Source organism: Eulemur rufifrons, chromosome 8, assembly GCF_041146395.1.
Source record: "Eulemur rufifrons isolate Redbay chromosome 8, OSU_ERuf_1, whole genome shotgun sequence".
In the NCBI taxonomy this organism is placed as follows: domain Eukaryota; kingdom Metazoa; phylum Chordata; class Mammalia; order Primates; family Lemuridae; genus Eulemur; species Eulemur rufifrons.
In genome coordinates, this window is record NC_090990.1 from 77,859,357 (window position 1) to 77,875,008 (window position 15,652).

Sequence of the window (15,652 nt, forward strand, 5' to 3'; positions counted from 1 at the left end):
TGTGATGTTGCGGTTGCCATGGTGACTACAAATTTGTTACTTAATAGCAGAGCAAATAGATTCATAAACATGCTAATTATATCTGATACATTTTTCAAACTGTTTTATATGAATATGCATATAGTTTGCATAAAAATGAATGTCCCCATCCAATCATTTTGCATGTTTGGGAAGGTTTTGCTGTGTTCTCTATAATGTAATATATGACCATTTTGACACAGAAAGAATAAAAAAAATAAAATTTTCAGGCAAATGGTTTAATAATTCATAGGCTAGGCAATTGTTGTTGTTAATGCAAATAATATAACAATTTCTAAATGTTAAATACTTTATTATCCAGTCATTCTTTGGAGAGGTTAAAGTTTGGGATTTATAATAAAGCTCTTTTTATTCTGTTATTCCATTTAAAAATATTAAGAAAGAAGCAGGTATGACAAAGAAATGAATACAGTGCTGAGTTGTTGACATGAATCAGCATGCTGTAAAATTTGTATATGAAGATGAACTAATGATTTGCCAACTAAAATGTTTTCCTCTCTATAGCTTAAGTGTTTGAGAAAGTTGGATGCGCACTGAACATTGCAAATCCTCGAGGACTCTGATTTGTCTTTATCTAAAAAGCAAAGCTACCAATGTAATGAGAAGGGAGGAAAACTTCTAGGAAGTTACATAACCACAAAGAGGGGAAACATTGGCCCAGATTAGCCATTGAACAAGCCCAGGATATAACTCTAAATAGATGCAGGAAAGAGGCTGTGACCCTTCGTGAGAAAGAGGATTTACTTGGGAGATTTGTGACTTCAGTCAGGGCCTTGTTTAGCTCTCTGATGAAAGAGTGGAAATAAATGTTTCTCTGGAGAGTTACATTAGGAGGGGGCTTTGCCCTAATCTTGTGATTGAGGATGTTACCATTCTCCACTTAAACAATGTCCTACTTTTCCTTTTATTGACACTCACTTTTCTTTCCTTTAATGAGGCTCTAGGTGAGAATACCAGCTAGGTGCTCAGAAACCAAGTGGTATTTAGCAACATACATGATATTAGCAATCAGCCACTATTTGTTTATACTACATTTTTCACTTTCACAACCAATGCACATAGAAGTTAGTTGCTATATTTCAGATGTTTGAGCATGTCAGGGATACTGACTGAAAAATCTTTTCTGCGGCTCACTGTCACCTAGTGATTGATATCAGCTGTAACAAGATAAAATGTTATGGCATCATAATTCTGTTTGATGCAAGGTAATCTTTGATCTTTTACTATCAACAGAAGATTATAATATATACTTAGTGTGATAAATAATACCCTTTCACTGATGTCAGAGAAAGAGCAAGTTAAATTGTTAACGATTCCAATAGCTAGCATTTTATTTGCAATTTTTTTTAAGGTTGAACATCTTATAAACAGAAAGATTAGAGTCCTAAAATGTGTTATTAAATTATTACCACTTCTATTTGTTAATCATTAATTATTCTCTCTTCAAAGCTGAACCAAAGGATGCATTTTAAAAACTTTTAAGTGCATTGCTTTGCCATAAATTTTCATTGGAGGGCATCATGACACTGAGGTGCCAATTAAAGGCATTAATATGCCAAAAGATTACGTAAATTAAAAAAAATGGGAATTGCACATTTGGTATGTGAAATACTCTAAATAGTATGAAAAATATCTTCCTTCTCCTTCAAAATATAGAATCTAAACTTTTTCCTTACCCAAGCAAATGCATGATAGATGTTAGCTCTTAATACTATTATTTTTACCATTATTAATTGAAGCTCTTTGCATATGCTGTGATCTTTCTTATGATTTACCTCAGATGCCCCAGCCTAGAAAGATTCTAACATTTCAAGACAGCTCAAATGCCACCACTGGCTTTGAGAGGCCATTCAATGTGTTTTTCTCTGCCCCTTAAAAAAGATAGTTGTTCCTCATTTCTGCTTTATTGGCACTTTGGCCATGGTTTCATTATTGCGGTTTCTTCTTCTTTTTTTTTTTTTTAAATATTTTTTAGTCTTTATATTTTCTCATAGTTGAGATCATAACATCTATACAAATTTTGACTCTTCTTTTTACCGAACACTATGTCATAACCATTTTCCATGTTATTCAATATTCTATGCCATCATTTTTAATGACTGTATATTTTCGTGATATGGATTGAACCAAAATTTACCCATCTAACCCCTGGTGGTTGATATTTAAATTGCAAAAACTAACCTTTAGTCTCATCAAACCACAATTACACAACTAATCGTGTAATTTTTAAGTACCATAGGTATGTCAACATAGAAGAACAGGGTGCTAAGGGCGAGTACACTAGGGTAGTTGGATGTAGTCCAGGACCTCAGGGAGACTTTTCTGAGGAAGCAGCATTTAGTTGGCTCTACAGAGCCTTGACGAATTCACTGAAGGAGTGGGAAGGGCACTTGCTGAAGAGGGAAGGTGAGGGAAAGCATCCTGTGTAGTCTGGGTGGAGAAGGAGTGGGTGTATGGGACATCAGGGGAGCTGAGGTGCAGTAGCAGGGGAGGAGTGGAACAGGCAGTGTGATTGTGGTCTTGGTCTTACAAAGACTGCCTGGGCTGTGAGATCGGTGGGGTAAAAGCGCAATTGTCAGGAGGCTCTGGAGGTTGGGAGAAAGGGTGGAATAAGGTAGAGTTGTGGCCACAGAGAGGGTTGGGCTGATTTGAGGGAGATCTGGGAGGGAGAATTGGATGTAAGGGGGAGGAAGAAGAAGTCAAGAGTTCCTCTCAGGTTTCTGACTGGGATTGCTGGATCAAATGGTATTTCTATTTTTAGCTCTTTAAGGTATCTCCAAATTACTTTCCACAGGGGTTGTACTAATTTGCAGTCCCACCAGCAGTGTAAGAGTGTTCCAATCTCTCCACATCCAATTTCTTCTTGCTTTGAGAGGATGAGTTGCTTTATGACTCATCCACTAGACTGTGATCCTCTCAGGGCAGGGACCAGGTCTTCATCATCTGGTCCCCTAACTTCTCTAGGTACTCAGTGAATGTTCATTGGTTGGGTTACTGAACACATGAATGAGAAGACCACATGGTACAAAAAGTAAAAGGGCTGAAAAAAGAAAATGGGAAAAGTTATCAACTGACAGAAGTAAATAATCATAAAAAAGAAAACACAAAGTCTTATCACTTCTGTCTCAAACCTTGCAGCATTATGGACATACAGACAACTTTCAGGCATTGCACCGGTTTAAGAATTGTCCAGGACCCTCACTTTTCTTTTTCTCTGGATATTAGCAGCTGAGCATTTGTAGGAACATTTCAATTGAATCTTCTAACTTGATCTTCACAATATCATTGTGAAATAGGTTAGGTATCATCATCCCTTTTTTATAGAGTAGTGAGAGGCAGCTCAGAGAGGTTAATGGTTTGTTCAGGGTCACACAGCTAAGAGGCAGATTGCAAACACTCTGGATATCAGACCCCACTTTCACTGACGCCATAAGCCTTTCCTGAGGCTACTTACAAATACGTTGCTTATTCGGAAAATGTTTTCATTCAAAATCCTTGGTTAACATTTGGTCAGCTACAAAATAAATAGATTCAGTGAGTCTATGGTAAAATTTAACATTGGATAACACATAATATATCATTTTTAGTTCTTGCTACTTAAAATGATATGAAAACTTTAGGAAATTGGGACTATGCAAAAATTAGTGCAGCCCTTTCAGTCTGTATTTCTGCAGATTCCTCTAGTTAGAATTTATTGTCATGGGTAAGGATTTTTGGAAACAATTTTTCTCTCAAATAGGGAAAAGTTTAAAATAATCTCTAAGTTCATCTTTAGTGCTAGGGTTGTACAAACAAGCCAGTACTATTCTCCAGATCCTATTGCTTTTATTGAGCTTGTAAAAGGGAAGTATCTCCCATACTAGTAGCTTCCCTTAGATGTTTTGCAGAATCATTGCTCTGAGAAGGATAAGAGGTGTCATCTTTCTTTAGCAAGTGAGAATCTGGACTCTATAGACAGTTATGAGCAGTATTCTAAAACCAAGGAATCAATTAATTTGAATCTACAATTACTGTCAGCTATAGTAACTTAGAAGCATAAACTTTGTAGCTGAGGCGACTTAAAAGATTGTCCAATTAAACTTTCTGTGTTTGCACCAGAAGAAATTGTAGCCTAGAGAGGTTAAGAGGTTCGTTTGATTTCACATGGTTAATTTATTGGTCCAGCTAGGACTTGAACTCAGATTACCATCTTCCTTTTCAATATTCTTTTCACTAAAATAAATATTTTGACTTATTTTTGGTGGCTATACCAGTTATCTATTGCTGGGTAACAAATCACACCATCTGAAAATGGTTTGAAGAAGCTGTGGCCACTCATGTGAGGCTGTGCTGGTGATTCTGTAACATAATGATGAATTTGCATATCTCAAAGAAACTGCTTTTTAATCAGTATGTATAAAGACAACTTTTCCAACTATCTGCCTGGTCACTAAGTCACCAACTGATATATGATGGGAAAATGATGTAAGTAAAATGTATGGTTGTTTTGTTTCACCAAGAATGATTCAACATCACTTAGCTGTAACTGTCTACAAAATAAGTTTATTCAAACATACCCCAAATCCTGAGAGTTTGAAGTTTATTAGAAAAAAATCAATTTTACAGACAAGTACCATGGATTTTCCCACACCAGCTGCAACTTCTTACTGCCTTCTGGCAAAGCACTTACTTCGGATAAGAGTAAAAAATGTCTTCTTTAGCCCAGATCTCATTGCTTTCACAAATGAAAGTGAAGATACAGACTGACGTTTAAAGAAGGCAGGTATTTATGCAACAAGTTTGGACGTCTTTGCATCTGGTTAATCCTTAGTTTGTGAAGAAGCATGTTCAGGAGATGTAGAATCTGAAAAAAAATGCAGTTACGGCAACAATAAAAAATTGTTAGAAACTAGAATATGGCCAACTTTATGAGAAGATGAAAGAGAAATGACCTATAGAGGATTTGAGGATGATGTTATACAGCTAATGCAAAGGCTCTTTCCTAGCTGCCTTGATCCAATCATTACTCTGAAAAATGAAATGGAAAAAATACTTCAGCAGAGGTAGAAGATGTTGAGCATGAATGAATCAGAAGAAAAGAACTAACTCATTTGGTATTACCTGAGCTTTCTTTGGGCCCAACAACTGCAATTTCTGATAATATATATCAAGATTTTATTATTAATCTTCCAATTGTCTGAAGAATTTTGTTGAGAGTTAGTAAAATGTGCCACTATTTTCTCCTAATTCTCTTGAATTACGTAATATCTCTTAATTCTACTTCAGCTGGGATCAGCTGGGTGATTTTTCTGTGGGTCTCACTTGAAGTCACTTACGTGAATACAGTAATGTGGACACTTAACAGACTAAATAATTTAAGATGGCCTCACTCACATGTCTGGCTGTTGGCAAAACCCCCAAGCCCCACCAACTGTCAAGAAGGCTAGCTCAGGCTTCTTTACATGGTGTACTTTGGTTTCCAAGGACATGACAATGGAAGTGTCAAGGCCTTTGAGCATAGGCTTGGAACTCCCATAACACCCATCACATTCTATGGATCAAAGTGAGTTACAGAACAGACCCATATATAAGCAGGTAAGGAAATCTGTACCACTTGAGGAAAGGAACAGCAATGCTACATTGTAAAGAAGTGTCCACACAGGGATGACAGGCATTTATGTCCCTTCCCTCATTTTTGCAATCTATATTAGTGTTTATTTGGAAAATTCTTACCATTCTTTTTCATTTTTATTTATACAAAATAATACTTTGTTAAGGTGCAGAGGAATCTAATTCCTGTTTTATTGCAGGTAACTCATAAGGGTACATACCACAGAGACAATCCCTTTATGATTCCAAAAAAATGGCAATACTGATATTTTAAAGTTTTTTTTTTCTTTTACTACAAGTCAATGAGATAGGTTGACAATTTCAAATATATGTGTATATATATGTGCATATATCTACACACATATATGTAATCTAATTTCTCTCAGAAAGAGGTTGAGGGCAAAATTGGTTCTCTAGTGAGTGTCTGTGTTTTGGTCTCTGTTAAATGATGATCTATACTTGATTTGTGTGCCAACTAGAACTACCTCAGACTGTTTTCAGCTATTTTGTTCTCAATTCAATATGTAGCATTATTCACAAAGAGCATTACCGGTTCTTTCCCAGATAATCAATCATAAACTAAAGAGAAAAATACTGTTTTTAATGGAATATTGAAGAAAGAGGAAGTGACTAAATAACTTGTGTGTGTGTGTGGAGGGGGGGAGTAATCTTAGTAACTATAGAGGTGTTTTGTATCAGATCCGATTTTCTTAGCATTCCCTTGTTATTTAACCTTGTACTGTTAGGGATGTCAGGGAAGAAAGCAATGTAAGTGACTATGAACAAACATTTAACCCTAATATGTCTAGGCACTTAGACAATATGTTATTTAATATTCATAATGATTCTATTAAATGGTACTATTGTACCCATTTTGCAAATTAGAGAACTGAGGTTTTGGAAGGTTAGTAATTTATCAAAATTCATGCAGACAGAAAGTAACAGAAGTAGGATAAGAATACAAGTAACACTTGAATTGAAATCTATATTCTTTCTCCTATTATACACTGTCTTTTGATTTGAGGATATTAGTATCATTATTCCTAACTTTTCTGCAGTGTTCATAAAGAGTCATAAATAAACAGGCACAATAAGCTGCAATTATTAAATAAATACAAAGAAAATGAGCAAATTGTAACTGTTCTCTAGAAATATTTATCGATAAACATTATCTATTAAAGAAACCATAAAAATATTGTGTCCCTCCTTTCAGAGTGAATACAGTTTGGGCCAGTTTATTTCTCTGTTTTCGAGTAACTACTGGGAGAAATGTGGGTTAGTAATGAGCATTAATGGGCTGTAATTTTGTTATATTAAATCTTTAAGCTGGCATAAAAATATTAATTTAGAAGGCCTAGAGTCTATGGTGAAGGACTAAACTAATTGAATAAGAATCAAAACTAAGATGCATATTTTTTCACATTACAACATTCCTGAAATCAGAAATTGTCTTACAACCAATAATAAGAAAGCATTTCCATATTTTAATTGTTTGAAAGTGTCTTAAATTCAAAACAAAAATGACAAGCTTGAGCAAGTGGCATCACTACTTTCTTTATTTTATAGCTGAGGCAACTGAAGCACATAAATTTAAGGGGCTTGTCCAGTAGCACGTGACTAGGAAGCTGTAAAGCCAGGATTTGAAGCAAGGAAGTCTTGAGTGGAAGAAAGTCTGAGACAGCAAAACCAAGCCTGACTTTGGAGTATAGAATGTTAAAAGTAGAGAAATTTGGAGAATGGAAACCTCATTATGAATAACATGTCATTGGGGAGTAATTTCTACACCCAATTTTTCATCCTAACCTTTATCTTTCAGCTCATTCACTCAATGACATTGACCCTCTGCTTTCTCCTTCTCCACTACTTCTTATGCTTTTCACTATCCTGGGTCTAAAGTTTTAGTTAGTCTATAATCAAATCCTATATTTCCTTCTATTGTAGTTCCTTTTTCTCTGACTAGCAAGCTCAACAATGAAGCAACCCATATCAAACACAAGGAAGAATCACACAACTGGGCAGAATCACAATCAACAACCTCAGCTGAAGTCTCAACATTTTAGAGAATCTACTCTTTTCCCTTCTCATTTCTCTCTCATTGATCACACCAGCTTTTTCAGATGTCCTCCATCTGCTTCAAGTCTTCCTTATCATTTTTTCTCTAATTCCAATTTGCTCTAAAATACCTGATTTTATCTTGAGTTATAATTTATCTAAAATGTTCAAATGTCATTGTAATAACCATACTGAAAGATATAACATTCATTCATTTGAATGGAATGAAGAATAAAAATTAGAGGCAATGTAACATAGCTAATTATAGAAGAGCCAGACTTAGAACTGGCTTTCTGATTGCCACAAATCATCTCGATTTCCAGTTACCTCAAAAAGAGGCACACACACACGCATGCACAAATACACACAAGCACATATATATTTGACATTATGTTATTTCTTTGTGAATTGGTAATGCATTTACATATTTAATATTTTTGAAATCAAAATCACAACCCCTTCCTCCTCATCCACCCCATTTCCTCCTATCCACTCTAGGGGGTAGCCTTCCAGGATTTCTTTGTGTAAATATATGTGAATAAAAACAAATGTTATCTCTCTTTTTCTTATTCAAAAACAGCATTTTTATATTGTGTACGTGTTTTATTTTTGGAGAGAAGACTCTCTTGGGGGATAGCTATACACATACATATGTATTATGTATACATTTACATACACTTATACATATACATCCATATGTGTTCTACACATTGACTTTTTCACTTCAAATGATTTGGAGTTCTTTCCATGTCAGTATACAGAGACTGTTATTCTCTTTTTTGTTTATTTGCTTTTTTGGTACAGTTGACCCTTGAATAATGTGGGGTTAGGGGTGCTAACCCCTGTGTAGTCAAAAATACATGAATAACTTTTGACTCCCTCAAAACTGACTACTAATAGTCTATTCTTGACTGGAAGCCTTACCGATAATATAAACAGTCAATTAACACATATTTTTATGTTATATGCATTGTATTCTGTATTCCTACAATAAAGTAAGCTACAGAAAAGAAAATCTTATTAAGAAAATCATAAGGAAGACAAAATATATTTACCATTCATTAAGTAGATCATCATAAAGATCTTCATGCTCATCATCTTCCTGTTGAGTAGGCTGAGGAGAAGGAAAAGTAGGGGCTGGTATTGCTGTTTCAGACGTGGCAGAGGCGGGAGAGGTGGAGGTAGAAGGATAGGCAGAAGAGGCAGACACAGTGTAACTTTTGTTGAAAAAGTCCATGTATAAGTGGATCTATGCAGTTCAAACCCATGTTGTTCAAGGGTCAACTGTAGCTGTATAGTGCTATGTACCAGAGTTTATGTTTAATAGTTCTGTGGCTGGAAGGACTTTTGGTCTCTATCCAACTTTTTGCTATTACAAACAATGCCTCAATGATATCCTGGTACATTTGTTATTTTGTTCATGTGAAAATGTGTCTGAGTCAGTTCCTGGAAGTGGGTTAAAGAAGAAAGCATTAGTAATTTTGATGGATGTTGCCAACTTGCCCTCCTTAGGGTAAGTGCTACTTTGTAGCCCCACCAGCAGTTTATGAGAGTACCTATATTCCCATAGCTTAGATGGCACAGCAGAGTATATTATCACATTCTTGCATTTTTGCCATTATGATAGGTGAAACATTTTCATCCATTTAAGAATTGATGCTGTTCTTACTACTGAGAAATATTCACATCTTTTGCCTAATTTCTTATTATAGTGCCGGTATTTTTCTTTTCCATAACTCAAAGCTATTTATTTAGGGGTTTAGTCATGTTTCTGACATCAGTTGACATTTTTTTCTGCTTTGTCCTTTTTCTTTTTTTGTTGCATTTAATTTTGATGGTTTTTTCCTTGTAGATTTTTTTTTTTTAATTGTAATGTAACTTATCAGTTTTTGTTTTTCCCTGGTTTCTGGATTTTCGATTTACAAGTAGGAAAAACTTACTTTTCCAAGGTTACAAAGAAATTTGTCTGCCGGGCACGGTGGCTCACGCCTGTAATCCTAGCACTCTGGGAGGCCGAGGCGGGTGGATAGCTCGAGGTCAGGAGTTCGAGACCAGCCTGAGCAAGAGCGAGACCCTGTCTCTACTAAAAATAGAAAGAAATTATGTGGCCAACTAAAATATATAGAAAAAATTAGCCGGGCATGGTGGCACATGCCTGTAGTCCCAGCTACCAGGAGGCTGAGGCAGTAGGATCGCTTAAGCCCAGGAGTTTGAGGTTGCTGTGAGCTAGGCTGACGCCACAGCACTCACTCTAGCCTGGGCAACAGAGCGAGACTCTGTCTCAAAAAAAAAAAAAAAAAAAGAAATTTGTCCATGTTTTCTTCTAGTACATTTATGGTTTTACTTTTACATTTATGTCCTTGATCCACTTAGAGTTTACTGATAAGAATCAAAATTCATCTTTGGTGCTTACTCATCAAATACAAATAATACTGTTTATTAAAAATTTTATCTTTGTCTCACTGATTTGAGATGCTACCTTATAATAAATTGACATTTCTATTTGAATTTATTGTTTATTTTGTTTTATTCATCTTTCTGTTTATTCATATGCCAGTACCTTACTATTTATTTGTTATAATTGGGCTATGCTATTATACAATAGGTTATTGAGCACTTGAAGTATGGCCAGTCTGAAATGAGATGTGCTGTAATTTAAAAATACACACTGGATTTTAAAGACTTTTTGTAAATAATGAATTTTAAATATCCCATTAATAAATTTTATATTGATTACATGTTGAAATGATAATATATTGGATATGTTGGCTTCAATAAAATATATTTTAAAATTAATTTTACTTTTTAAAACTTTTAAGTTGTTGATGCTAAATGTTTTAAAATTATATATATATATATATGTATATATAGCTTTCATTATATTTCTATTAGACAGCACTGATTTTGAGTATGCTTAATACCAGGTAAAATTAGTCCTACCTCACTGCTCTTTTTAAAAAGATTTTCATGGTTATATTTCTTATTTATTTTTCCAACATAAATTTAGAATTAACTTGTGTATTTCTAAAACAAATCTGTTGATGTTTTTATTTAAATGTGCTGCTTAGTTTATAAATTAACGTAGAGTTTTTATTTTCATGATGTTGAAACTTCCTATCCAACAACATGATATGTCTTTCTGTTTCTTCAATAGTGCTTCAGTGTACTTTAGGAGTATTTTAAAGTTTTACTTATACAGGTTTGGAAAATTTTTGTTAAGTTTAGTCCAAGATATTTTATCTTTCTGTGCCTATTGTAAATGTATCTTCTTTTCCATTTATCTTCTCACTTGTTGTCTGTACAGAAGAATGTTACTAATTTTTATAAATTATTTTCCTTGGTATCTTAATTCATTCTTAGTTCTCTTGCTTTTATAGTATTTTTCTCCACTTTATTCTTTTGTGTTTTTCCAATAATAAAATTATTTGTCTAAAAATAGAATTTTACCATCTTCTTTTAAGTTACATGTCTGATTTTTTTCTCTTGTTGATACAAAATTAAATAGCAATGGTGTGTGTGGTGTGACTATCCTTTTCTTTTTTGAACTTCAGCAGAAATGCCTCCATTAGGTGGGATGCCCATCTGGGGGCTGATATTTCTCTCTCTCTCTCTCTCTCTCTCACACACACACACACACACACACGCACACACACACACAAGGTTAAGGCAGCAGCTATATATTCTTATTTTGGTGACCATTTTAAAAAGTCTAGAATGGATGTTTAATGTTGTCCTATGTCTTTTTGGATCTAGGGAATGACTCTCTATATAGTTTTCTTTTTCTGCCTATCAATTAGGTGAATTAGATGAATGGATTTGATAATTTTCCATGTTATGATGTACTATAATTTTAAAGCACTCTTTGATTCTGTTTTTTAACATTGTCTCATGATATTTGCACTCGGATTCACAAGTGAAATGTGTCTGTACTTTTTTTTTCATGTTTTAGTATGAATACTTTCATTGTTTCATACTGTTTTTGAAAACCTATTGTCTTTATTGTTTTCTGGAACAGTTAAAATGACACTGGAATAAGCTGTTATTTAAGTCAATTGCTTCCATCCTACCAAGGTAGAGAAAGGACTTCTTCTATTTAGAGGTGTTGGCTCTGTTTCTGTTCTAGAGCTCCTCCTCTCAACTTCTCAGTAAACTTGGAGCCATGGGTTGTACATTAGAATTACCTGGTGATCTTTAAAAAATACCATGGGTTGTACTTTGTCCTCAGGATCTTTAGTTTCCCCCTCTGTGCTGACTCTTTCCTTCAGAGTTTAAGCATATGCTCACTTCTCAAGTTTAAAACAAAATTCCTAACAAACTTATTGATGCAAGAAAAACAAACCCTCTTAAAGCCCAGCTCTTCATCCAGTCGTACCACTATCTCTCTCTCTCTCCTGATTAAATTTAGAGAGTTTTCAACACTGACAGTTCCTTTCCTCCCTTCATAATCACTCCTCAGCACACTCTAATCTGCCTTCCCTGTTAGGTTGCCAGTAACTGGTGCATCTGCAGATCTAATAAGCTTCTTCCAGCAGTATCCATAATACCTTTCCTCCCTTTTTGAGACATCCTCTTCCTTGGGCATCTGTGGCCACACCTGACTGTTGCCCTGCTCCTCTTCTCTTTCTTGATATCCATTCCAGAGCCAACTGGCTTTTCAGAAACCTCAAACCTAACGTATCTAAAAGTGAATTAATTATACCTTCTTACCCCAAAACACAAAGAATACTGTTTCTCTTGCAGTATTCTCTGCCTTAGGAAACCATGCTTCTATTCACCAACTTTTCCAAACGAGAAATACAAGTGTCATCCCTGGTATTAACTTATTCCTTATATTCACTGTGTCCCCAAGTACTGTTCACTCTAAATCTGAAATATTTCCACTTACTTTTCCTCAATCCAAACCATCCGGCCACCATCCTTTTCCTTATTACTGCAACAGTCTCTCAGAAGTCCTCCCTGAATCGAGTTTGGCTCCCCCTTCATCTGTTCCTTACATTACTGCCAGACTGCTCTTTCAAAAACACAAATCTTCAAATGGCTCCCCACATAAAAGTCCTCAATGATTTTCCATTTCTTTCAGGATAAAGTCCAGACTCCTTAGCATGAGTTACAAGGGCCTGTGTGGTCTGACCTCCCTCAGACCTAACAGTTCTTACAAATTACTCTCCTTACAAAATGAAACTATTTCCACATTTCAAAAGTAACAGGACTCCTCTTACTTAACCACCATATGCTGGTTATGCTGGCCTACCTTTTGGAATTCTTCCCTTTCTTTCTCCATTTTATCTGAGAAAGTTTTGATGATGTTTCAATTTAATGTTACTTGCTCTAGGAGACTATCTTTGACAGCTAAACTTAGCTAGCTTCTCTTATTTCTTTAGAGCCTAGTACTTCTATCTTAACTGATCACACTTAATTGTATGTGCTTATATAGTAAAGTGGCTGTCTATTTTTGCTGGGATGAAGACTATGAGGAGTTAAGGACTATCAGTTCTCTGAGCCTAACACTTAGGTGTTGAATAATTGCTGATTACATGATTGAAGAATGAATGAAGGAAGGAGATTAGTTAGAAGACAGAATTTTGTAGAATTTTGAATTGCAGCGATCAAGTGACAGGGAAAGAGAGTTCCAATTTGTATTAGATCTGATAGGTTGGAAGAAAGCATTCAAAATTCTCAATTTGAGAAATGTGATTAAAGTAGTGTTTTTGAAAGATTAATTTGACATTTTTCTGTTAAAACAGATTAGAAACAGATTAAATGGAGGTTTGTAGTGATGAGAACATAGACAAGTGGCTGCACATTAGAATTACCTGGTGATCTTTAAAAAATACCAGATTCCCAAGCTCTGCCCAGACTGATTACATTCACTGATTGGGAGGAAGCCTAGGATTTGTACATTTTTTAAAAAGCTCGCATACCTACCCAGGACTTAAATGTTAATGATATAATTGGCATGGCCAAAATATCTTTTTACTAAGAGTGATTGAATATATAGGCTTTTCAAATCTAATTGGTCACAGAGCCCCTCTGTAGTGTCAAAGAAATGGTGAAGTAGAAGAGGAGAGTAGGTTTAGGTTTCAGGCATGTTGAATTTAATGTTGAAAAAATGCAGTCAAATGTAATCTTAGGGAGCATTGAAAATGCTTGTTTCTGTAAGAAATCTGCTTTGCTCAGAGATTTAGGAATTTTCCTGTTGTGCCCTCACTTCCCTTCAAATCTTTTTTTTTGCATATTGCTTCTGCTTTCTGCAATGCCCTTACACACACACACACACACACACACCATATTATATATTATATAATCACATATCATAAATTAAATATGTGTATATGTATATGTATGTTTAAACATCTGACCACCTCTTATTTAGTTAGGACTCAGATGTTCCCTTATTTAGGAGGCTTTCTCTGCTCTGCTGGGCCTATTTTCTTAGCTATACCTCAATAACTGTTTTCTTTTTTTTTTGTTATTATTATTTTTTTGATCTTTTCCCCAACTCAGTTCTAAGCAGCCCAAAGACAAGAACATTGCCTTGTTCATACTTGTGAACTCAGTGCCTAGGACAATGGCATGCATACAGTAAACACTCTCTAAATGTTTGTAGAATGAGTAAATGAGGAGAAGATATGAGACTGGATGACTTCTCCAGAAAAGCCAATGCTAAGGGGAAAAGAGTGACTTGTAGTAGTCATCTGCAGGTAGATGAAGCTATAGAAAGGGGGGCAATGCAAGTAACCTCAAATGAGAGCTCCAAAAGGCCAGAAGACAATCAGGAGCTTTAATGTTATAGAAGAAAGGGAAATGTGCTATGTTGAAGAGTTGAGAAATGAAGAAAGGTCATTTAGTTTTAATGGAAGCTCAGTGAGAAGCTTTGAGAATGGTTGAGTTCTTAAGTAAGTAAAGAAGAGGTGTGGTAGGCTACTACACTTGTTCAATGAATATAACAATCCCAAAATATTGACTGTGTTAAATATATTAGTGAATTAATGTCATGCTGTTCAATCTCACTAGCCTTCATTATCCAGAATAAAATGTAAGTGATTCCTGTGAAAATTTCTAGGAGGGAATATGTTAACAGTGTAGAAGGGTTAGAAAGGTCAAGAGAAATGATTTTTGCTTTTGAAGTGAAGACCCCTGCATATTTGGAGACAAGGGAAGAATAAGCCTGTGGAGGAGGAGAGATTGAAGTTGTAAGAGAAAAAGGGTATGAACGTACTCTCAAGATCCCACCGCAGGTGAGAAGAGAGAGTCTTGTGAGTCCAGGTAGAGGGGATAGCTTTTGAGATGTGGGAAAGCATCTCTTTTTCTAGGATCACATTTATTTTGGATGATTCATGGAGCAATGATACTCAGGTAATCTTTACCATAGTTTTTACAAAAGTCCTTTCTACATTTCATCACCAGCATTCTATTCTACTATTGTTTGAGACACATAATAGGGAAGATAAATACATTGACAGTATTTGACCATAATCAATTTTTATATAGGGTTTTTTATGTTTGTTGCATGTATTTATGTGTTTTAAAAACTTAAGTTCTGGGATAGTAGCACTATACTCAGTTTTGTTGGATTCCTGTTGGAATACATAAGCATACTGATTTCAAATTTGTTTAAATATTTCAATTTGATTCTCTAGCAGAAATTAATAACTAAAAAAAAAAAATTAGGGATTGGATTAAAAGCCCCTGTAGTTTAACAGCAAGTTAAAATGTCTCTATTTCATAGAGTACAGTGCAAGATAGAGCATTTGTCTGACAAATATATATTTATGTCAGATAAAATCAGTTTTGTTATCACCATCTGGACTCTGCTATATTTTAACAAAAATATGAATAATATACACCTAAAATTGTGGATTCACATGAGATATCATCATTAATTTCCACATTAACTAAATGTTTTTTTTTAGTTTAAAAAAACTTTAGAGTATTAAGTTAAATAGCACCAGCAGTTTTATTTTATGTTCTT